This window comes from Palaemon carinicauda, chromosome 37 (genome assembly GCF_036898095.1).
Source record: "Palaemon carinicauda isolate YSFRI2023 chromosome 37, ASM3689809v2, whole genome shotgun sequence".
NCBI classification, from domain to species: Eukaryota; Metazoa; Arthropoda; class Malacostraca; order Decapoda; family Palaemonidae; genus Palaemon; species Palaemon carinicauda.
The window spans coordinates 37278374-37303382 of NC_090761.1; the positions used below are offsets into that span (position 1 = coordinate 37278374).

At 46.2% G+C, this 25009-nt stretch overlaps 1 pseudogene; it reads left to right on the forward strand.

Annotated features, from left to right (window-relative positions):
- Positions 1-24678: 24678 nt before the first annotated feature.
- Positions 24679-24797, forward strand: LOC137629883 (5S ribosomal RNA; annotated as a pseudogene).
- Positions 24798-25009: the final 212 nt, after the last annotated feature.

Sequence of the window (25009 nt, forward strand, 5' to 3'; positions counted from 1 at the left end):
ATCTTAATATGCTTAGAAACTGGAGAAAAAGCAGAGTTCATGAGAACATTTTTCAAAATATTTTAGAATTGATGAGGATACGAATAGTTGTCTTCGAATATACTAGATATCTTTGTGATTGTTTTCCTTATATACTTGAATACTGATATCGACTTACAGGTGACCTATGGTATGTGATGCAATTGGCATCAATTCGAATTAATCCCTTTACTTTATTTAATAAGCGCAAAGTGAATGAAATAGAATGATACGAAAAACAACCATTTTTTTTTTCATTTCAAAGAGTGTAGAATACTCCAATAAACGAAGTCTTTTCAACGTCTGTTTACTCTAACCAATAGACTAAATTATCTTGTAAATGGTAGAGCTAATACTGGATATATTTATTGGTATTTATGAACAGGGGAATATCTTACGGGAATTTAAAGGCAATTCGAATGAATTTCTTAATCTTTTGTCAGCTTTTACGGGAATTTTAGTTTAGATTAGAAAATGGCATACTTATTGAACAGAAATGTGAAATGCTGGGAGGAAGTCTTTTCTTGTGGTGGTCTTATATTTCTTATATTTGCCCTCCATGAAATCCACATCTGTCAATTCCTCTCAGAAAATTATTTTTATTTCTACCCGTATATTGTTATCATTTAATGAGTGTAAACTTTATGAAACTTCACCTAAAAAAAAACATTTAATTGATTAGCAAGCTTCCACAGAACATGACATGGAAACAACAGAATTTCGAATAAAGAGAGGGACATGGCGCTTTTGAAATTGGGGCATATGACCTGACGTACTGTCATGGAAGGTCATTCGGAGCCGAGCTGCAGTTGGGGCAAATTGCAACTGCACTGCGAGGTAAGAGTTAAGAGGTTGGACAGCAAGACAGGCGATAGGGGAGCGGGAACTGAGGCATAGTTAAATGCTAAGATATGAGTGCAGTCATAAGGGCCTGAAAGGAGCCTTGAGTGATGTCTGTATTGCACCAATCCAGGTGCACTGATGCCACTATGCATCTACAGGGAAGAGAAACCTGGAAAAAATATTTGACTGAAATCATTATTTCATGTGTTTTTCGTTCATTATTATTACATATGATAACGGTTGGACTACAATTTTATAATTAACATTATCTGTTAGGTAACAGCCTCCTAATGAGCTTATTTTGGGTAACATCAATTTACACATCATTTACAATATTTTGAAACGAGCCATTTGATCCTGATTTTAAACCAGGTTTCATTTGAGGTAACGATCGATTTCTAATCAAGCACTGAATAGAGCTGATAGAAGGGCAGACTGAATCATTGCATTGTATTAGTCTTTTCGAAGAATTCAGTACAGTTATATAACTTTTAAGCAAGGATTGAGGTATGGATCTTTCTCCAAATTATTGAATAGGAATTTTATGAAAATTATTAGGATTTAGGTAATTATAGCCATGGGGTTAGCAATAAATAATTCCCTATTGGCTTTAGATTCGGACCAGTGATTGAATTATTGTTTCGTTCCAGCTAAAATAAGCATTGAACAAACTCCTAAAGATCTTGGGATCCATATTTGTTTCGTTCCAGCTAAAATAAGCATTGAACAAACTCCTAAAGATCTTGGGATCCATAATGAAAATAGTAAAGTAAATAAGTTGGTTATAAACTACATAAATAAAGAACGGAAAGAATTTACTATCAAAATATTTACCCAAAATAGTATAATAACTTTCTGAAATAATCGAATATATAGATAACAATTAAGTATTAAGTTTTATACGATAACAAGCGGTTTGAAGGACAGTCGAGTCTTTAGACGATAGCAATTGTTCAGTAAAACTAAAGTCCATAGTTGCCATTTCAGCGCGTTTCGCGCTAGATCTGGTGCGTTTCTTGAGAATAGCGCATTTTTTCCTGTTTAGCTGGGCCGCGCTATTTGACACGTTTTTTACAAATCTAGCGCAAAATATAGCGCTTTTTCAGTAGATTATATGATAAACTAATTCCATTTCTCAGTCTTTTGACTTACTGTAATGAAATTTTTTTTAACTTTATCATTGTTATATCAATATAGAAGAAGCGATTTCTCTCTTTTCCCAAACTTAGTTTGTAGAGTCGTACAGTAAAGTCAAAAGAGGGGTTCTGTTAATGAGGTACTAATCCTATACAGTTGGCGGTGGGAGGAGACGGTAGGAAACCTAACTCGTAGAAGTCCTGAGCTTAAACCCGGCCCCGAGAGTCGACTTAACATATAACACCCATGTCCTTAAGTCTGTTATTCATTTTTTTTAAGTTAATCAATTGCTCTCTTTTTATTGTCTGTGACTTTGTCCATTCAAGGAAACACTGAATATATGTATATATTTATGTGATTTTTTCTGAATTTTTGAAAAAAAAAAAAATAGAAAATAAAGTTTGATATTCCAGAGTTTAGTGAACTCATATTGATAAACCAGAACATCTCATTCACTAAATATAGAAATGTGATTGATTTAAAGCCATAATTTCATCTTTTTGATTTATTAATTTAAAAAAAACTTTCATCTGAATCTTATATCTATAAAGTATTTACTTTGGCATTTCAAAATAACCTGTAAAGTCTATCAAATATCCTATATCATAGTACCTTATACATTCTCACCACATGTTCTTGTCATCTCCTTTGGGAATCGACCACCTATTAATAGATTATCTTCCTCTGAAGGCCTCAGCCGAAATATTTCGGTTGCTTGGATTTGTATTAATCATATTATCTGTTATATGCGCACAACCATTATTTTTTTAAAAAGTTAATTGGTATAGTGCAAAATAATAATAATAATAATAATAATAATAATAATAGCTCAACTAATGGATTCGTCTCTTACAATGGTATTTTTTCAAAAATTGTAAGTTTATTTTTTTTTATTTTACCTTTATAGTCTTTCTTTAATTATTTTTTCCTTATCGGGTTTCTTTTTCTTATTACCGTGGGTTCCGATCAGTATCCCCTCCGAGGCCACCTGCCTTCAGGGGTTACTTTACTGGGGAAATCCGATTAGTGATTGCCCACCGCTGACCAGAGAAACAATTTCGAAAAGGTACAAAGTTTATGCTAAGTTTCTTTTTCATTGAAGTTTTATATTTAGAGTAATCGTTTTCATTTTAACACTTAAATGGAATCTTTTCGAAATACAAAGTAGGAAGCATCGTATGTACACTGTGACCGATTCCATAAATTTGATAAAACTTAGCGCAATTTACAGAGCTTTTGAGAAAAGATTTAGCGCGTTTCTGGCGTGTTTTGGAGGCTCCTGTAGCGCGTTTTGAAAATCAGAAATGGCAACCCTGAAATCATTTTAGTATAGGCAGCCGCTCAGTACACAAGGGGGAAACGTCTTAACTGTGCGGTGTGTTTTTTTTTTGTTTTTTTCAAATATATTTATCGACAATTCACATACAGTGTCTGCGAAACACTTCTTGACTTCGAGGAACACTTACTGAAAAAGCTCCAGCTACAAGATAAGTCTGCTTCTTAATGTTGATGTGTCGATTAGGTTAGACCGGTCTATACCATTAATATCTCACATTGCTTGTAAAGCATATGAGGGCGGAAGACCTTAATGTTGTTAGGCAAAAAACGGTGTGTTCCTCTCAGTTTAGATAAATTGTGTATGTTCGCAGATCAAGCGGTTGATTCTATATCTGTGCGATATACTATGTCTTTTTTGCGTTGCAACTTTGTATATTATATTAAATTGTAACATTTTTTTTCAAGTAAATTGCGTCAGTAACATTAATAACTGTAATAGTATATTATGAATTACCTTCAATCTTAAATAATTCGGTCGTTACAACTGAATTTTGTTATCGATGATATTGACATCATGTGTCTTCGCTCAAATGGCTGGTTGGCTTAGTTTATATTTACTACCTATTTGTGAATTATAGGGTCGGAGCTAAATTATAGGGAGTGATATGGTGTTGGTTTTTAGTCAATGAAAAGTATTTTGGTTTTCAGTGATTTTGAACATTGTATGTTAATTCTTGTCACAAGGTACAACCCAGGTGAGGCAACAATTTTGGATTCTTTGGTTCCTTTTAGGAAATCCAGAGGTACCCATAAAAGGAAAGTAACCATATGTATACAAAGTTAAAAGAAATGGAATTGGAAACAGTCGCTCCATCGCTTGTTGAAAAATTAGTAAACATTATAGAAGTTGAACTCGCGTAGGTAAAGGTGGTTGGCAGTCAAATCAACCACCTTATGGAAAAAATGGACTTAGACAATGTAGATGAAAGCCTATAAGCAAATGAATTAGAAGACCATACTAACTATTTGTTGCAAGTAAAGATCAAACTAGATTCATTTAGAGTAAATGAAGTAAATGATGCGTACACTGTAGCTTCTAAGGATTTACTGTAGATAATGAGCCAAATAAATATGACTGAGTAAACCACCGCCATTAGTGTGGCACATTTACCGTAAAGAAGAAAGATAAGTTTGCCTTTAACACTTTTATTAATCAATTGAACAATGTCATAGGTTCCAAGAAAAATTTGACAGATGCCAATAAGTTAGCTTATTTAATTGGGTATTTGAGAGATTATCCTCTCTCCACAGTTAAGCATATGTCCATCAATGGTGTGAATTACAAGGTGGCTAAGGAAATGTTGGAGAAGGAATTTCTAGACAACGGATTTTGAGCGAAGCGAAAAATCTATTTTTGGGTGAGATAGCCATGACGTGCTGATGGAAGGTTCCTTCAGTAGCTTCCTAAGGGTATATTTGACTACAGTAGATATTCTCAGAGAATTAAACTAAAGGTTTCACAGAATTCTAACTTCTGGCGCGAGTACCCATAAGGTTCCCCATTAGGATATCGTATACTAACAGGGGACGTATGCTTGACACGCCACATAGCTATCCGCACCCCACATAGCATTTACGCTTCGAGGGGGTAGAGTGGCAATTATGGGAGGAGTCGTTCCAAAAACACTCCTCCTACGCTACTGTTATGGTACCTAGCGATGTAAACAAACGGCCGCCATATTGGCCGACGTCACATCCGTCCGCGCCAAATCCATTCCACCCGGCGTATCCGCCAGCCTCCAAGATACAATAAGAAAGGGAGGGGCTTGACAGGTCAGAATAGAGTTTTGGGCGGGTCCATCAGGACGTCATGGCTATCTCACCCAAAAATAGATTTTTCGCTTCGCTCAAAATCCGTTTTTTGGGTTCAAGCCATGACGTGCTGATGGAGGTGTACCAGAGAATTAGAGTATCGTGTGTGTTTTCCCCAATTCAATAGTGCCTTTGACTTCCAAACAATATTCCTTTGGTCTGATGACCATAGAGATCGTGACATCTCCGTTACATGTCACTCCCAATGGCATAAGCTATGACATGGCTTCCGGCCCCCCCCTGGCAGGGAAGTCCTAATTGGACGTAGGAAGAACTTGAAGTCACCTGTGGGAGAGGACTCGGCCTTGGACGAGGGACTTGTCGGTCTCATAGACATGTCCTGAGAGATAAGTACTTTTTGTGGGAACAAAATATATCACATTTCCTAGGTGAGTATCTCTACCAGGAGCAGTATAACGAGATGAATTATAATGCTAATAAAATAAGGATAATTAAAACACTAAAACAGTGGTATATTTGGATATAGTAGGGCGAAATAAGATGCATTTGATAGCGAAATTTCAATTTATTTGGGAGAATTTCTTAATAAAAATGAAATAAGATGACAGCTTATTTAACAAGAATACTGTATTTGGATACAGACATAGGCTGGAGATTGTCAAAGACGAAGGTGTGAAATCTGAAAAGAGGATCTTGCCACAACACACGTAAGTTCCGGTGGAACTGGAAAGTCTTTGACATCTGAAAAACACTTCATGTCCAATAAACATGTGGCACACGTGTACAAGTCTATGTCACTTCACCATAAGGAGGAACAGTTTCTAGTGACACTGAGTGGCACTTAAAACACTGTATCGCACAAGAGTCAACACAGGCACCCGTTGAGTGAGTGTCCCGAATAACTCACTGTCCTTCGCAGCGTTAAGCAGCAGGTTTTAGTACACTACCTGCGGCTACTACAAACCGTTTGAGTTCTTGCACCTGCTTCGCATAGTGTTTGAAGAACACTTTCGAGGATTTCCAGCCTGTGAAGGATCGGAGGCTCTCAAAATCCATGCTCTGGAAAAAATTAAGGGAAGAGGCGACTTTTCTAGGATCATGACCAGCGGGTGTACTGTCAGGTTCCGCTCTGCGAATAAAATAGGTGATCTTCGCCTGTAATTGTTTGAGTGACAAATCACTTCCCGACGTTTCGCCTTTAGAGAGTTGTCCTCCGCCAAAGTCTGAAGTTCTACGAAGATAGACCTTAAGACTCTCTACTGGGCATAGAGAGACATCTTCCTTCAGAGGGCAGATTCTCCAAGGGCCCCACCTCTTCGTTGGGAGCTCATTCTTTGCCAGAAACGTTGGGTTAGGGAAGAGGGTAAGTTCCCCTGTCTCGGCGAACTGTATTTGGCCCTCCTCTCTAGATAAGGCCACTATTTCACTGACCCGCGCTCCCGAAGTGAGAGCGAAAAGGAAAATCACTTTTTGGGTCAGGTCTTTCAGAGGGCAGGATTTATTGTCCAGGCTAGAGGCAAATTGAAGCACCTTGTCGAGAGACCAGGAGATAGGTCTCGGTGGGGGTGCAGGATGGAGTCTAGCACATGCTTTCGGAATTTTGTTAAAGATTTCGTTGGACAGTCAACCTGGAAGGCATAGAGTAATGGTCTTGTCAAGGCCGATTTACAAGTGGAAATCGTGTTGGCTGCTAGGCCTTGTCCATGAAGTTGAATGAAGAAGGACATACAAAAATCCATAGAGATTTCCGAAGGATTCCTCGCCTTGACAAAGGACACCCACTTCTTCCAGGAAGACTCGTATTGCCTTCTGGTAGACTTTGTTTTGTATTCCTCTAGGAAATCTAAGCACTTCTTCGATATTCCAAATCTTTTCTTCACAGCTAGTGAGAGAAAATCATGAGATGAAGGTCTCGGGTTTTCCTTAATGAAGCGAAGAGAGTCGACTTCTGTACCTGCTGGGAGAAAACTGGGTCCGGCAGGGGGATTAGCTTGGGCTTCAGTTCCAGGATGAGAGGGAACCAATTGCTCCTCGGCCATTTGGGAGCCACTATGGCTGCCGTTCCCTTGAAGGTTCTCAGCTTGGTGAGGACTTTCAGCAGGTTGGTTGGTTGGAGGCAACAGGTAAATCTTGGTCCACCAGTCCCAGTTCAGTGACATGGCGTCCACTGCTTCCGCTTTGGGGTCCTCGTATGGGGCCACATAAAGAGGAAGTTGGTTGTTGTCGCTCGTCGCGAAGAGGTCGATTTGCAGTTCCGGGACCTGATGGGAGATGAAGGAGAATGATCTTGCGTCTAGGGACCATTCTGATTCTATCGGGCTTGTCCGTGATAGAGCGTCCGCCGTCACGTTGCGGAATCCTTGTAAGTGAACTGCCGAGAGGTGCCATCTCTTCCTGTCCGCAAGGAGGAAGATGGGTAATAGCACCCGGTTGAGATGGGGCGATCGTGAGCCCTGACGGTTGAGACATCTGACCACCACAGCGCTGTCCAGGGTGAGGCGGATGTGGATCGAGGGACGAGGGGACAGTTTCTTCAAGGTGAGAATAACCGCCATGGCCTCCAAGATGTTGATGTGAAACTTCTTGAATAGGGGAGACCATGTTCCTTGAACCTGACGTTGGTGGGAGTGACCCCCCCACCCTTCCAGTGAGGCATCCGTGTGGATGGTGATCAACGGAGGTGGTGGTTGGAGAGGAACTGATCTTCTTAGGTTCTTTGTCTCCGACCAGGGTTTTAGGAGTGAACGAAGCCTGGTTGGTAGGGGTCTCTTGAGATCTCTTCAAGCGATGGATGCGTTTCGTCTCCAGACTCCCGATGCATCCTTTAGCTGTGCTTTTAGCACTGGGTCTGTCACTGAGGCAAACTGTAGGGAGCCGAGTACTCATTCCTGTTGTCTTCTTGAGATCCATTTGAATTTTAGAAGTCTCTTGACAGATCCCGCTATTTCCTTCCTTTTCTTTAGAGGGAGGGAAAGACGGTGTGACTGAAGATCCCAGTGGATTCCCAACCACTGAAACTTCTGAGCTGGAGACAGTCGAGACTTTTTGGTGTTGATTTTGAAACCCAGATGTTCCAGGAACTGGGTCACCTTTGTCACCTTTTTGCAGGCACGCAACCATTCTTCTGGCGATGTCGCCCAGATCAGCCAATCGTCCAGGTAGGCCATCACCTGGACGTCTTGAAGACGTAGCTGCTGGACGATCGTGTCTGCGAGCTTCGTGAAGATTCTTGGGGCCACGTTAAGGCCAAAGGGCATGGCCCTGAAGGCGTATTGTTGTCTTTGAAGCCTGAATCCTAGGTAGGAGGAAGCTTGATGATTCATTGGAACGTGCCAGTAGGCATCCGCCAGGTCTATGGAGACCGTGTAAGCCTTGTGAGGCAGTAGGGCCCTTATATGTTGAAGGGTCAGCATCTTGAACTTGTTGTTCACAATGAACTTGAGAGGGGATAAGTCCAGAATGACTTGAGTTTGTCTGAGTCCTTCTTGGGAATGCAGAATAGCCTTCCATGGAACCTGATGGACTTAACTCTTTTGATCACCTTCTTGTTCAAGAGTTCTCGAACATACTCTTCCAGAATGGGGGTTGATCGTTGGAAGAAATGATGAGAGACTGGTGGAGGTGATATCCAGCTCCAGCCCAGTCCTTTCTTGACGATGCTGTGGGCCCAAGGATCGAAGGTCCAGCGAGTCTGAAAGTGGTGAGTCTTCCTCCCACCGGAAGCACTTCATTGCTTCTGGTTTCCCGAAGGCTTACCACCTCGGCCGCCTGCTCCTCTTCCTCCTCTCCCTCTGGAAGGACGTCGAGAGGAGTCTCTGCCGGAGCCTCTACCTCTGGGGCGAAAGGTAGTGGTTTGCCTTTCGTAGGCTGGGGTGAAAACTGGTGATTGGGACACCACCGGCTGAGGGACCAATTGAAAGGTATTTTGTGGCTGAGCCACTAATTGAGGAGTAGCGGGAGCCGGAAACTGGCGTTTAGCCTAACACTGTTGGGGGCGTGGCTTGTTAGGTTTCTTCTTAGGCTGGGGCCCTCATCCTGAGAAGACTTCCTTTTGCGTGACAAGCCCCACTTTTTGAGAAGGTTCCTATTCTCAGTGGAGGCTCTATCCACAATCTCTTTCACCAGATCCACGGGAAAGAGATATTTGCCCCAGATGTTCGAGGAGATCAGTTTCCGGGGTTCGTGTCTAACGGTTGCGTCCGCAAACACGAACTCTCTACATGCCCTCCGAGCCTTGACGAAGCTATACAGGTCCTTCAACAAGGTGGCGAGGTGGGTCTTCGCGAGGACCATGTAGACGGTGGGGACCCGAGTATCGGAGGACATTGTCTCAAGGACCACCTGAAGAGACAGAGAGGCAGCCAGCCTCTCTTTTGTGTCCAATTCCCGACGGAGGAGGTAATCCGTGAGCTTGGGAAGGTTCTCGTTGAACTGATGTCCGGCGACGTCAGGTTCCAGCTTCCCAACCGAGAAAGTTAGCTGGATGTCCTTCCAGCTCTTATCGTCCGGGGGTAGGGCGAGGGAGAGAGGCCTACATTCCTCCAATGTAGGGCAGGGTTTGTTCTCCTCCACCGCCTTTAACACAGCGGTCAAGGCCTTTTCAGCAAAGGGGAAGACCATGGTGGGGGAAGCAAGAAATGACAGGTGTTTCTTGCTTAGGGCTGGCACCTTTGAATTGGTGTAGCCCCTGCTCTTGAGGCAGTTGGCCAGCAGAGCCTGAACCTTGGAGTGCTCTAGCACGATTACCTCCTTCGGCTCGGTCTCCTCCTTGGAGGATGGCTCAGACTTCAGATGGACGAAGCAGTCCGGATAGGCCTCGAAGCTAGGGTAGAATTCCACCTCTTCAAGGGGAACGGCACCTAGCTTAGCGTTAATCACGATACGTCCAGTGGTGATAGGCACAAATTTCGCATGCCACCGGGGGTTCGTCACCGAGCACTTGGGGAGATCCTTGACGGAGATCTCCTTGGGCGCCTTTTTCAAGCCCAGTATCTCCTTCCTGATGTTTTCCTGCCCCTGGCGGAGCTTTTCATCCAGGAATGCCATCAAGACCTGGAGGGTATCCTGGGAACTTGCTGGGGCGGGTACTGGGGTGGCCGATGTGTAAGGAATTGGCTCCGAGGTCGCAACGGAAATCACAGAGGGTGTACGGGCAATCTCGCCCTCAGAATCCGGGGACTCCACAAGGTTCTCTTCTTCCTCCTGACCCCCTTCCATGAGGGTCCTCTCAGTGTCGTCGGAGACCTCCGACATCCTTTCCACCTCGTTGATGTGGCACTGTCGGAGGGCGGTCGAAACATCCGGCTCGACCGTTAGTTGGACACTCGGGATCTCGTCCTTGGGGATGACGGCATCCGCAGATGCTTTGGGGAAGAGCATGGCTCTTATCCTCTCGCTTGGGAGATAGGGCCCCGTGGCGTTCTTTTGAAACCCACGCACCCACTTGCGCAGGGTCTCTCAGGCCTTGTCCCTAACCTCCGTAGACGGAGGGTTGTCGAACGCCTCATCCAGCAGTTTCTTGCAGACGGTGCAGACCTGCGGATCCCAATAGCGAAGGTCCCCTTTTAAGGTGGAACAGCCGGCATGGGATCGGCATGCCCGGTGACCATAAAAGTCCGGGCAACGAATGCTGCAGAAGGTGCTCTCACACTTCACCAACTCCTCCTGTAAAAGAAAGAGGGTATGAGTACTTGAAGTCAATACGAAAGTTACTTAATTTAATCTTAGATTAGGACTAAGTTTATTTATAATATAAGAATCCATGTATAAGCTTAGGATAGTTAAGCTAGAAAGGAAGGTAGGGAAGACAAATACTTGTGCATCCCGCCCGGTCCATTGCCGTGACCTCTCAGCGTAACTAATTCCAGAGGGCTGAGTATGCCCCGGGAGGAAGAGGAACACCCGTGGGGGATGAGCCAAGCTTAGTCTTCCTACAGAGAATTAGGAACGATGGGAGGGAAAAACCGAGTTCATTCAGTTGAGAAGGAGGGGTATGCGAAACCCTCTTCTATAGGATAGGTCCCGGCAAAAGACTGCACATGGATGCACAGAATATGCTGGAAGATTTTCTGTACAACTATACACAATAGTTTTCAGTTCAGGGTATCTCAATACCATAAGAGTACTGGCTATTATCCATAGCTGTACAATAATCCCTGCCGGCACCAGGCCGGCAGGAGTAAGGAGTGACTGTCCACTATAATGTACCTGAGTGTCACTGGCACCAGGCCGGCAGGAGTAAGGAGTGACTGTCCACTATAATGTACCTGAGTGTCACTGGCACCAGGCCGGCAGGAGTAAGGAGTGACTGTCCACTATAATGTACCTGAGTGTCGCCGGAAGCCCGGCGGCATGGCGGGGGCCCGACCGGCTCCGGCAGATCTCAATCAGAAAGGAACCCTTCTAAGCAAGCAGTCTAAGTGGCAAGGAGAAATGGTGACGCTATAAGGTGATGGCAGATCTCCAGCGTGCCGGCGGCTCCGACAGCCGGCAGGCAACCAGCAGCGGTATACCAACAAGGATACTGACATGACAGTGGTACTGGTAGTGGATGGGCGCCGGCGGCCTTCCCCCCCACCGGCGGCAAGTCTGCAGTGATATACCTACAATGTCTGCATTCAATGAGACAGGTAGGAAGTCGGAGTTACTGCCGGCAGGCGCCGGGAGGGGGGGGGGGCAGTAGATCAGCACTGACAGAGAGAGAGAAAGATAGGAGGGGGGGAAAGGGTAACTCAGTACCAAACCCTTCCGCCTCCGGAAGGAGTGTTCAAATGAAAGGAGGGGTGAGGTCTTTCATCCGGCAGCTAGGTTGCCGGTGGCGGCTTAAGGGAGGGCCGAGGAACACTCAAGAGAGGGAGGTCCTCCGCTGGCAGACCGACCAGTAATGGCAACCCCATAGATCGACTATAAGTGGGAAGCGTAGCAGAACGGATTAGCCGACGAGGGGACCGGGCTGGGCCTACAGGTCTCCGGCACACGGCGGGAATGTAGGCCGGCGGACAGGGGTGTGATGGCAGGCCAACACAAAGGGATAGAGTGGGGAGGGGGAGAGGGTCCCAAGAGGAAGGGGATGCAGGAGGGGCCGAAGTCCCCTATTGCATACCCCATGGAAGGGGATTCTGATCAGGGCTAGTCTGTCTAGGCCGGAAGAGTCCATTCTCCAGCCTAGGGTAGGATAGCCCAGAGTAGGTACAGCACTGGTGTCCTTTCCTGAACTGTAATGAAGCAGATTGCCCATTGGGTGCCTAACCTAGGCTAGGAGAACCTGTCTCCCAGGCCAGGAAAGGCAGGGGAAGGACAAGTCGCTAGGCCACAGGGAGAAGGGGCCGTAACCCAACCAAGTGTGGACTAGGGGACAGGGCTAAGCCCTCCCCCTTCGTTCTCCAAAGGACCAGAAGGGGAGTACATTCCCCTAAAGGAGGGATGGAGGCAAACGACTGATACTCTGAGGGTCTGTCCCAAACTCAAAGCGCACATCTATGGCCAGGAGAATGGGCAGAAGGGTCCTAGCCTAACCTATATGACAGTACCGAGGATAGGGAGGCTAGGGTGTAGCCTAGGCTACCTCAGATGGAGGAGTTTACCTAGATAGGTAACCTGGGTGGGGAATGAGGAAGCATATAAGAGCCCTAGCATAGGTTAGGTGCCAGGGAGACGACTACCATTATCGAAACCCCTATGTACTTCCCCGAAGGCGAAAAATCATGTATGCAATCACTGAATCTTGTATGTATAATGCCTGCATCTTCATTTCACTCATAACACTAGGAATACTATCATATCATGCAAAAAGTAAACATTAACACTTAGGCATCTTGCCTAGGGGCTAGGCCAGCAGGCTAGCTTAGGGTTCAGCTAACTTGGTCGCCGAAGGCGAATACTAACAGCATAATATAACTAATTCCTAGCAATGAAGACTAACTAATATAATCATTAGTTAAAGGACTGGGAACGTTGCTCTGGCTAACTAAATAAAGCATGCTGGGCGAGCAACAGTGTCTCAACATGACGCCTCCGTTGAAGGCCCAGCTCCGCCACAAAACACAAGATTTAAGGAAAAGTAATCGTTACTTTACGGCTGGAGCTTATTTAAACAATACAAGAATGTGGTACTCAACTTTCCAGAAGAAGGCGAGGCCGAAGATTGCGACATGATGCAGAAAATAAGTGAAAGCTGGGAAAACACAACTCCTAGGATGGGCTACCAAATGTGGAATGGATTTGGCGCGGACGGATGTGACGTCGGCCAATATGGCGGCCATTTGTTTACATCGCTAGGTACCATAACAGTAGCGTAGGAGGAGGGTTTTTGGAACGGCTCCTCCCATAATTGCCACTCTACCCCCTCGAAGCGTAAACGCTATGTGGGGTGCAGATAGCTATGTGGCGTGTCAAGCATACGTCCCCTGTTAGTATGCGATATCCTAAAGGGAAACCTTATGGGTACTCGTGCCAGAAGTTAGAATTCTGTGAAACCTTTAGTTGTTCCGTAACCGAAATACAAACCACGCTATTTACATTGGGTTTACCTTTTAGCGTAGCTGAAATGGCGAGCCATTAGAATTTAACGAGGGTGTATTACCCCCGCGCTAGTTAACGGGGGGTAGGGGAGTGATAGCTAGCTACCCCTCACCTCCCTCACACACCGGTGAAGCTCACATTCACTTTTGGCTTGGACTGAGACAGACGTCTCTGTCTTTGTCCTCGCTTGGCAGCCATTGTTTGTTTTGTCTTTACTTAATCACTTACTTTTCTTTTACTCAATATATTTGTGAACATTTTGCATGTTTGTATATATATTTGAGTATAGAATCAGTAAGTTTCCTTTTCAGAGTTGTGGGTGTAGTGTACGATATCTCCGTGGAGCCCTCGGCAGTTAGGCCACCACGGCGTAATTTTATGGGTTGCGATCGAGTTTGACTTCGGTCTTTCTCTCTCTCTCTCTCTCTCTCTTGAGGTCGTTCACCCTTTTACTACGTTTACTACGCCCCTTGTAGCTTCCTTCCCGTATGGGGGGGGGGGTTGCTACGCCGTACGTTTTGTCTCAATTAGTTTGTGAATCTAATTGTATTTGTTAATTTTTCAGCTTGTAGAATGATTCCTTTCGGGGTTTTCGTTCTTTCTTTAGTGTTCATTCATTTTTAAATTACATAATTACATAGTTTCATAATTATAATTGTTTTAATTCTGTTTTGGTTACAGCTCTCCTTCCGTGAGTGTAGTGGTTGTGAGGGCACGTGCCTGTTGTGTAATTTTTGTTTCCTTTCCCTCGGGATTCCTCTTCGGAGCCTTCCCGGGGGAATGAATGTGTACTAATGATTTTTAAATATTAAACTTAGCCGGTGAATATATAAATAGCTGACGTCTGCGACAGCCCGACAGATTCCAAAAAACTCGCGAGCGATCGCCATGAAGGTAGCGGGTGTGCCCACCAGCGCCGACTATCGGCCAGATACCACATATACTTCTCAACCACTCCAGTTCTTCTCTGTCGGTGTCACCGACAACATTGGTTCCGCTAGCTCTAGACCTCGAGTTTTCTACCGAATTGGTGAAGTACTTGGTTTTGGTTTTATTGCTTTTGCCGTGTTGGATTATTCAATACTATCTTCAAAAGAAATGCTTTTGAAAGGAGAGGAAAAGTTTTTTGCCCTTGTTTTTTTTTTAATCTCGCTCTGGTTTTTCCATAGGGAAAAGATGGCCGACCCTTCCCTCAGTGTACGGAAGTGTGTTAAAGGCTTTTAGTAATTATTTTATCACTTTATAAATTATTGTTGATATTTATAGATTTACCTCTATATATTTTATATCTCACCCGCCTTTATTAGGCCTCTTCGATTAGCTTTCCATTTATACTAAACATCGAGATAAATTTTATGTTTTTGTTTATATGCGGCCTTTACCTATTCTTTGTAGGCGGTCCTAACTTGGCAAACGAAGTTAAACAACGTTGAGCCCATTCAACTTTTATTTTTGTTTAGATTAAAACAGTTGCTCTGTAAGAGTGATGAGATCAATATTTTTAGAAAATATTTTAAGAAATTTATTCTTTGAATAGTCTTCGTGCTGTTTTTCAAAGATGAACTAACGTTTGGTTTATTTATGCTACGCAGTTTGCGCTCTATCGTTACGATAGAGAAAGAGAGAATCACGGTTTCACTTTGTAGAAAGAGTAAATCGATTTTGACGTTTTGTTCATTCTTCTTTCAAAGTGAAGTTTTTTAGATACTAATTTAAAGGAACATATTAATTTTCAATTTCTTAGTCCTTACAGTTTTTTCCTTTAGTCAAATAACCTGTTATTGACGAAGGGTGAGTGGGCCATTCTCTTGTGAGTGACGAGAGAGAGAGAGAGGGGGGGGGGAGAGAGAAAGAGAGAACGATCCGATCTTTATTCTCGTCCCAAGTCTCTGTACAAGGAGTTTGGGAGCGAGTAACGTTGTTCTTGATTCAGTTTTTTACTCTCGTCCCAAGTCTCTGTACGGGGAGAGAGGATAAAACGTTTTAGTTTTTATTCTCGTCCCAAGGCACTGTACGGTGAGAGATTGAAAACGTAGTCCTTAGTGAACTAGTGTTTAGTCTCATCCCCAGTCACTGATCTTTTTAACTTTATATATTTCCGTTTTATTCGATATATATGTATATGTTTATTGATTTTTGCATGTGCTTACATTATACGACTCATTTCGCAATTCTAACCTTTTGATTTAAGGGAGAATTGCGTGCTTCAGGTAGAAATCAGTTTTATTCATGTCTAATGTGAAATTATTAAAAAATGCGATATCAGTGAAGTAAGTGCAAAAAACTATGTTCTGTGTTGCGGAGGGTTCGTTTGTTCGCGCTTGTCACTTGCCTAGTCCGAGACCTCTTTCAGGCTCCCCTGCACCAGGGAGAAGGAATGTCGTAGGACCTAAGGGAGTGAGGAGTGTAAACCAACGAACAGACGTTCCCTCAAAGGTATCAGACGTTGCTCGTCAAGCACGTCCTTGCCATAAGACAGGAGAGACGAAGTTTCTCCTCGTCTTCCGATGATTCGTCTCTTTGAAAGCCGGGGCGTAAAATTTCGAGACGGTTGAAACGTTTATTAGTTCCTTCAGAACTAGTTCAACGTCATAGCTGTAGTCATCATAAGAGTCCCGTTCATGTACAGACGTTTCTGCCACAGACTCGACGTGACGTTGAGCGGTAGGCACCGTAGACACAACGTGACGTCGAGTGTCAGTCACCGTAGTCACGATATAGCATCGATCAGCAGTCACCGCTGTTACTACGCGACGTTTGAACGTCAGCCACCGCAGTCACAGGTTGATCCGAAGTTAAGTGTTTTGCAAGATATTCTGTTAAAGCTTTCTTCTTTAATAGAAGCTTTCGATCCTGTTCCTGTGCGAAAGGATCCTTTGCTTTTTGTACGTCACGGTTCTGGGATACGTGATTCGGGTCTTCAACCTTCTAGACGAGCTTTGTTATGCCACGCTGACGTTATCCCTAGTGACAGCTTTGCTGTTAAACGAGATGCGGAGCATAAATCTCGATGTAACTTTGATCGCTTTGAACGTCAGCCACCGCAGTCACAGCGTGACGTTGAGCTGCAGACACCGCAGACACGACGTGACGTTGAGCTGCAAACACCGCAGACAGGACGTGACGTCGAGCGGTAGACACCGTAGACATGACGTGACGTCGAGGGTAAGTCATCATAGTCACGATATAGCATCGAACAGCAGTCACCGCTGTTACTACGGGACGTTTGAACGTCAGTTACTTCTGTCACGTCGTGTAGTAGAATAACATTCTCTGCAGTCACAACGTGACATCGACCCTCGAACTTTAACTTCTGTTCATATACAAGTTGATGTAGCTCGTCAGGCTTTTCCTTCACGTCATTCTGAATATAAATCTCCTTCTCGCAAGCCTTTAGATTTATCAGATGATATACCTTCTGAAGAAGTTGATGACCCCCTTTCAACTAATGTACCTTTGGGGAGTCATTCAGAAGAGGAGTAACCTAGGGTGGTCCAACAATCCCTTGTTTTTTAATTATGAATTTCTTTAGTGAAATTTTGTCCTACTCGTTTTGTAACGGCTGCTCCGCCGTCTGAGTTTACTCTTGGCATGACTTTCTTCGACTCCTACATTTACGAAGTCAGTTCTCTCTTGTTCTTCCCAGAGGGCCATGCTCTTACTGGGAGACTGGTTGGAATCCAGGAGAAGTTTAGGAAAGTCTGCTTTTGCTTTTCCTCCTTCTTAATTAGCTTCTCGCTCGGGCGTCTGGTGTGACACAGGAGAAGCTCGAGGAGAAGTTCTCGGCTTGGGAGTACCTGCCTCTGCCCAGGGAGACTTCTTAAGCCTAGTGGACTCTCCTCGTCGTCTAGCCATGAGATGCTCCAAGATTTTATGGTCTGCTTCAGAGCTAGACCATCTCCTGTTAGGAGTTTTTTCGAGCGTTTGAAGTTTTTATTTGTTGGATTGGTCCCTGGGAGCCTTAAGTAAGAAGGTCTCTCCAGCTGTCAATGTATTGCTGTACAATTATGTCATGCATGAACAAGGCTATCAGGGATGGCTCCAATGATCTGGCAGCCACGTTCACTGCAGGAACAAGGCTATCAGGGATGGCTCCAATGATCTGGCAGCCACGTTCACTGCAGGAGTACTTAAGATGTAAGTGCGCTCAATGTGTTCATTGTCAAGACAAAGTTCACAATGAAGACTACCAAATCTGTCTTGGCAGCAGTAAGGGAAGGCGACTGGATGGTCTCTCTTGACCTTCAGGATGCATACTTCCACATCCCGATTCATCCAAACTTTCAACAACATCTGAGGTTTGTGGACGGGAAAGTAATGTACCAATTTCGAGCACTGTGCTTCGGCCTCATTCCTGCTCCTCTTGTTTTTACAAGGCCCTTGCAAAATGTAGCAAGCTTTCTACATTTTTTGAGGATTCAGAGCCTCCCTTTATTTTGACGACTGGCTAATCAGGGCGTCGTCATTAAATCGCTGTCTGGAGAGCCTCTAATGGACATTAGACCTAACCAAGGAGCTAGGTCTCATAGTGAACGTAGAGAAGTCGTAACTTACAGTACTCCATCCCAAACTATTCTTTATTTGGGAATGGAGATACAGTGTCAGATTTTTCGGGCCTTTTCGTCTCCCACAAGAATGGAACAAGCTCTGTTAAAAGTCCTTCACTTGCAGGAGAAAAACAGTTGCTCTGTAAGAGTTTGAACGAGCCTCGTGGGAACTTTCATCGCTGGAGTAGTTTATCTCTCTGGGGAGACTCAACCTTTGCCCTCTCCAATTTCACCTAAACCATTGGAACAAGGAGAAGGGCTTAGAGAGTATCTCTTTCCCAATCTCCAACTCAGTCTAGACATGTCTGACTTGGTGGGACAGCAACATCAGACTTCGAGAAGGTCTTTCTCTTTCGATCAAGAACCCAAACCATGTTTTGTATTCAGATGCATCGGATTTGGGTTAGGGAGCTCCACTGGACAGTCTGGAATGCTCGGGTCTTTGGTCCACGGATCAGAAGGAACTCCATTTAAGGCAAGTAACATCTCTCCTTTGGCGAGATTTGTGCAAGGAAAAATGAATGTCTTGGCGGACTGCCTCAGCAGAAGAGGACAAGTCATCTCCATGGAGTGGACGTTGCACAAGACTGTGTGCGAGAAGCTATGGATGACATGGGGTCAACCCACCATAGATCTTTTTGCGACTTCACTGACAAAGAGGCTCTCGACTTACTGCTTTCCAGTTCCAGATCCAGAGGCAGCCCACATAGACGCTTTCCTGCTGGACTGGTCTCACCTGGACGTTTATGCCTTTCCACCTTTCAAGATCCTAAACAAGGTGCTGCAGAAGTTCACCTCTCACGAAGTGACCAGGTTGACGTTGGTTGCTCCACTCTGGCCCGCGAGAGAGTGGTTCACAGAGGTACTTCTATGGCTGGTAGACGTTCCAAGAAGTCTGCCGTTGCGGATGGATCTCTTGCGACAGCCTCACGTAAAGAGATTTCATCAAAGCCTCCCCATGCTTCGTCTAACTGCCTTCAGACTATCGAAAGACTCTCTTGAGCTCGAGGGTTTTCGAAGGAGGCAGCTAGAGCGATAACGAGGGCTAGAAGATCCTCTACCATCAGGATGTATCAGTCGAAATGGGAGGTATTTAGAGACTGGTGCAAGTCCTCCTATATTTCCTCTTCCAAGTGCCTCTGTAGCGCAGATTGCGGATTTTCTGCTTTATCTGAGAAACGGTCGCTCCCTCTCTGCATCCACCATTAAAGGCTACAGAAGCATGTTAGCTTCTGTTTTCAGGCATAGGGGTTTGGATCTTTCTAATAACAAAGATCTCCAAGACCTGCTTAAGTCTTTCGAGACTTCCAAGGAGCGTCATATTTCGACTCCTGCTTGGAACTTGGACGTGGTCCTACAGTTCCTTATGTCAGACAGGTTTGAACCATTAAATTCAGCCTCCCTGAAGGATCTTACCCTCAAGACACTTTTTTTGGTGAGCTTGGCTTCGGCTAAAAGGGTTAGTGAGATACATGCTTTTAGCAAGAACATCGGCTTCTCCACTAATAAAGCAGTATGCGCTCTTCAACTGGGTTTTTTGCCCAAGAATGAACTTCCGTCTCGTCCTTGGCCTAAATCATTTGAAATCCCCAGTCTTTCTGAGATTGTGGGGAATGAAGTTGAAAGAGTGCTGTGCCCCGTTAGAGCTCTTAAATTTTATTTATCCAGAGCTAAACCGCTACGAGGTTGTTCAGAGGCTTTATGGTGCTCCTTTAAGAAGTCCTCTTTGCCCATGTCTAAGAATGCGTGGCCTTATTTTATTAGACTTTTGATTCGGGAGGCACACACTCATTTAAGTGAGAAGGATCGTAATTTACTTAAAGTCAAGGCTCATGAAGTCAGAGCGATAGCAACTTCAGTAGCGTTTAAGCAAAATAGATCCATTAAAAGTATTATGGACGCGACCTTTTGGAGAGGCAAGTCGGTATTCGCTTCATATTACTTGAAAGATGTCCAGACTCTTTATGAGGACTGCTACACACTGGGACCATTCGTAGCAGCGAGTGCAGTAGTGGGTGAAGGCTCTACCACTACATTCCCTTAATCCCAATATCCTTTTAATCTACTCTTGAAATTTTTAATCTTATTTTGGGTTGTACGGGAGACTAAGAAGTCTTTCGCAATCTTTTTGATTTGGCGGGTGGTCAAAATGTTGTTTCTTGAGAGCGCCCAGATTAAGGGTATTGATGAGGTCCTGTTATAGGGGTGTTCGCCCTGGATATAACAGCTCCTGGGAGTCTTTCAGCATCCTGAGAGGATGGCTGGGCTTCGTGAGGAAAGCGGACTAATGAGGCAAAGTAATCATCAGAGTCAGCTTCCTTACCAGGTACCTATACTTAAGTTTGTTTTTATGAAATATTTGTCAAAAACTCTTGAGCATATACGCCTTTATTGTTATAATACTGGTCTCTACCCACCACCATGGGTGTGAATCAGCTATTTATATATTCACCGGCTAAGTTTAATATTTAAAAATGATATTTTCATTATAAAATAAATTTTTGAATATACTTACCCGGTGAATATATAATATTAAAGGCCCTTACTTCCTCCCCGATAGAGACCCTGCGGACTGAGAAGAACTGGAGTGGTTGAGAAGTATATGTGGTATCTGGCCGATAGTCGGCGCTGGTGGGAACACCCGCTACCTTCATGGCGATCGCTCGCGAGTTTTTTGGAATCTGTCGGGCCGTCGGAGACGTCAGCTATTTATATATTCAACAGGTAAGTATATTCAAAAATTTATTTTATAATGAAAATATCATTTTTGTTTTATTTTTTTACAGTTACCGATCTAGTTCGTTTCTGTAATATGGCAACGGTGTGAGCTGTCTTGTTGAGGCCTGGGGATTCGGCTGTTGCTGCCTCCCCTTTGGATTTTTGTCAGGGGCGTGTCTCCTTCTACTGGAAGTACTCCCGTGACGATTGACAGCTCTCCAGTTCATTTTAGAACTCTCAGGAGGCTTGCCTCCGTGGGTGGGTAACTTTCCTTCCGAGGGAAGTTTTTCTTGTCCAGGCTTGAGTTTTTCCCTTTTTGGGCGGTTCTTCTCTTGCCTTTTTTCGTGCGACTATGCTCTTGGTGCTGAGCGGTCGCACCTGCAGTTTCGCTCAAGGGGCTGGGCAACTGCTGGAGCCCCTCTTCGGAGGATTGCTCCTTTTAGGTCACTGGCTGACCAGTCTCTTCTACGAAGTGTTTCTCTTTCGTTCGCGAGAGAGTACACTCATAGAGACTCCTCTTCGGAGGATTCTTCTGCTGCTGTTGCTGTTGGCCTCCTTCGCCGTAAGGCTCACCATCCGCCTCGTCGTAAGGGCCTCTCATCTCCCTATAAGGGTGCTAAGAGGCGCCGTTTTGAATCTCTGTTTGCAGCCTACAACTCCTTCTTCTTGATCTTCCGCCCCTGGTGCAGATGGACAGCAGCCTGACCTCGTCTTCCAACGGGCAACGGTCTTCCCGACGGACAACGGTCTTCCCGACGGACAACGGTTTTCCCGACGGACAACGGTCTTTCGACGGTCATCAGTCTCCCGGCGGACAGACAACGGTCTTCCGACGGACATCAGTCTCCCGACGGACAACGATCCCTTCGGGGCAAAGGGTTGCCTCCCATGGGGGTTCTTTCCTTGCGTGTCAGGGTTCCCCTGCGCGCCCTTCTGCTGTGTTCTCTCCTGCTCAGTGTTAGCGCACAGGCGCTCTCCTGCTCATCAGCGCTTTCCTGATCGCTAGCACTCTCCTGTTCGCCAGCGCTCTCCTGTTCGCCAGCGCTCTCCTGTTCGTCAGCGCTCTCCTGTTCGTCAGCGCTCTCATGATGATCATCTCTGCTGTTCCTGTTGGTTCCTGTTACGCACCCTGTGCGCCCACATTCGCCCTCGCGATCTAGAACTTCGGTTCAGGTCTGGGGCAAGGACTCTTCTTCTACCCGCAGGCTTCCACGCGTTGCCTTCTGCTCGTCAGCGATCACCAGCTCGCCAGCGACCTTAGACGCGTCAACGTTCACCTGCTCGTCAGTGATCTCCTACGCGTCAACGATCGCCATCGATCTGCCACGCGTGTCAGTTCCCCTGACCACCATCAGTAGCGATCTAGCGCTCTCCTGCTGTGGACCACGATCTCCGGTAGCTGAGTCTTGCCGTAGATCTTCCTCCTGCTCGCCAGCGCTCACCTTTACTTCTGTCCTTCTAATTGCCAGCACACATCTGCGCGCCCTTCTTTGCCATGCACCAATGGGCGCCAACGGTTTTCTGACCGTCTAGAATCGCCTGATTAACAGCTTGCTTCAGCGCTCACCTTCCTGATGCACCTGCGCGCCTTCTGTTAGCACGATGCGCGCTAACCATCACTAGTCTCTCTCGCGTTGGCAATTGCCTACGCGCCCGCGCGATTCTTCATCTGCTCGCTAGCGTTTTGTTAACGCGCCGTCGCTTGCCGACGCGCCATTGCTTGCCAACGCGCCTTCACTCTCCTACGGGCTATCGCCTCGCCAGAACACGCCATCGCTCGTCAACGCGCCATCGCTTGCCGACGCGCCATCGGTCTCCCGACCGCCTGTGCTCTCCCGCGCGCCCACGTGCCTGCGCGGCCACACGCCCACGTTCCCGCGCGACCGCATGCCTACGCTCATGCACGACCGCGCACATGGTCTCCAATGTTCGCCCGCGCGTGAACCAACGGTATTCCATCGCGCGGACGGACGGTGTTCCGTCGCGCGGACGGACGGTGTTTCTTCGCGCGAACGTCGGCTTAATTCTTGCAGTATCCATTGCTCGCCTGTGGTTTATCGCTCGCCGACCACCAGCTCTCGCCCTTCCTACCACTCTCGCCCTCCTTCTGCGCTCCTTCGCTCACCTCCGTTTGCGTTCCTGCGTGCCCGCGCATGGGCGCTTCCACGTTCGCCCACGCGCAAATCATTGATTTACCATCGCGCGAGCTCCAAGGCGATTGCGACCGCAATTCCCATTGGGGTTTTCGCAGCATGGCCAGCCTGGCGAGTCTTCTGGAGCGTATTTCCAGAACACGGCCTCACCCCATAAACGCAGAGCATGGCTCATCCAAGAATAAGAAGAATCTTCAGGGAGGTCTGAGCAACATTCTTCTTTCCAGAACCTGGGTTAGCCCTTCCCCGTCATTCCCTGGAAGGATTTTTGGCGGGGGGTTTTCCGTTCGAGATTTCTCCATCGGCCAAGGAGTGACTGTTTACCCCTTCCTCTTCTCCATCTCGTGAAAGGGGCTTACCAGGTCCTTTCCCTCCTCGGTTATGACCCGAGGTTTGGTTCAAGGAAGCTACAGGAAGGTCATGGGTACTTTCCTCCTCTCGGGCTCAAGCACCTTGGCGTTTCGTCGTCAAGTATCGAACTTGCGGGCAAGCTCAATGTTGGACCATCTGGACGCAATGACCGAGGGCTTCCTTTCGGGTGTCTCATCCGTGGATGTCGACAACCTCAGACGCCCTTCCATCCTTGAGAAGAGTTTGTTTGTGCCCAAGGACAGAGACATAGACAGCGGCTGTGCGAAGGAAGTCGACTTCCGTTTTCACTCCTCCAAGGCGCTTTCTTCCAGACTCTGCAGGGCTCCAGCGCCTCTTTCTTTCAGCCACGTCGGCCTAAGTTATCGAACCGGCTACGACAACTGAGACAAGGTGTCCAATTGCAGTTCCCTCCTGTCAGGAACAGATGGCACGGGAGGCTCCCCCCGGGGGGGCATAGTCCTAGAGGGAGCGGCAGAGTTCACGAACTCTAGGATTGGCACCCCCCCCCTTGCAGGTTTCACGCTGGGAGGATGCCTAAGGTTACTCATCCGGATGACAGCTTCCCGATGTCCATTCCTGCACGATCTCTGTGATCAGCCAAGGAAATTACACCTGCCGTCTCTGTCAGCGAATTCAGTGTCTCTGAACCTCTATGCCATAGGGTCGGCAAGAGTTTGCCCGTTTGGGCAGAATGACCCATACCTTAGGAGAAGGTCCTCCATAGGATCATCGACGGCTTCACCCCCGGCTTCTTCAGTCGATCCTTTCTTGTAAGGAAGTATCTGAGACGGGAGTTCCGTAGTCGACCTCTCAGCCCTGATCAAGTTTGTCGAACAAACTTCGTCCTGCGTGGAACAGCAGAATCGATCAGACTGGTAACGAGGCGACAGGACTCCTTAGACCCTGGATCGGAGGACGGGTACTTTCAGTTTCCATTCCATCCATCTTCCAGGAAGCTCGTGGAATTCAGCCTAGACTGCAGGTATTCCTGCTTAAGATGCAGTGTGGCGATCCCGCCGTGGCATCGCAGGTTTTTTTCCCCAGAGATCTCTCCCTGCTTTCCTCATGGCCGCTCAGGTGCAGGCTTCCGCCTCCTTCGCTTTTTGGAGGTCTGGTCAACTCCGGTAGGCTCGGGTTCGACCTTCTTCAGCGCCGGGACAAGCTTCCGGATGCTTACCATGAGTGGGGGTTCATGGTATTTTGCTAGGAGCCTTTTCTTCTTCTGCCTCAACATCTGGAGTATCTAGCCATGATATTGAGTCAACGGCCTTACCACGTTGGAAACCCCGCTTCTCGTCCGTCCAGCGAGGTTAAGCAACATCGGTTCTGGTCGGTACTTGGATGGGTGACCACCTGGGGACGCCAGATTCTGTTGCCACTTCCTCCGAGCCTTCCCTTCAGTTGACTGTGGCAAGGCTGAGGAGAGTCGCATTACCTGTTCTCAGTCAATGAGAGCTTTCAGCCCTACCTTGGAACGTTTCCTAGTTCTCTTTTCCTCATTGACCCGTCTATAGTTCCGAACGGTCGCCTCAGGATAAGTTCCATGTGGGGCGGTCCAAGTTCCAGTGGTTTCAAGCAACGATTAACCGT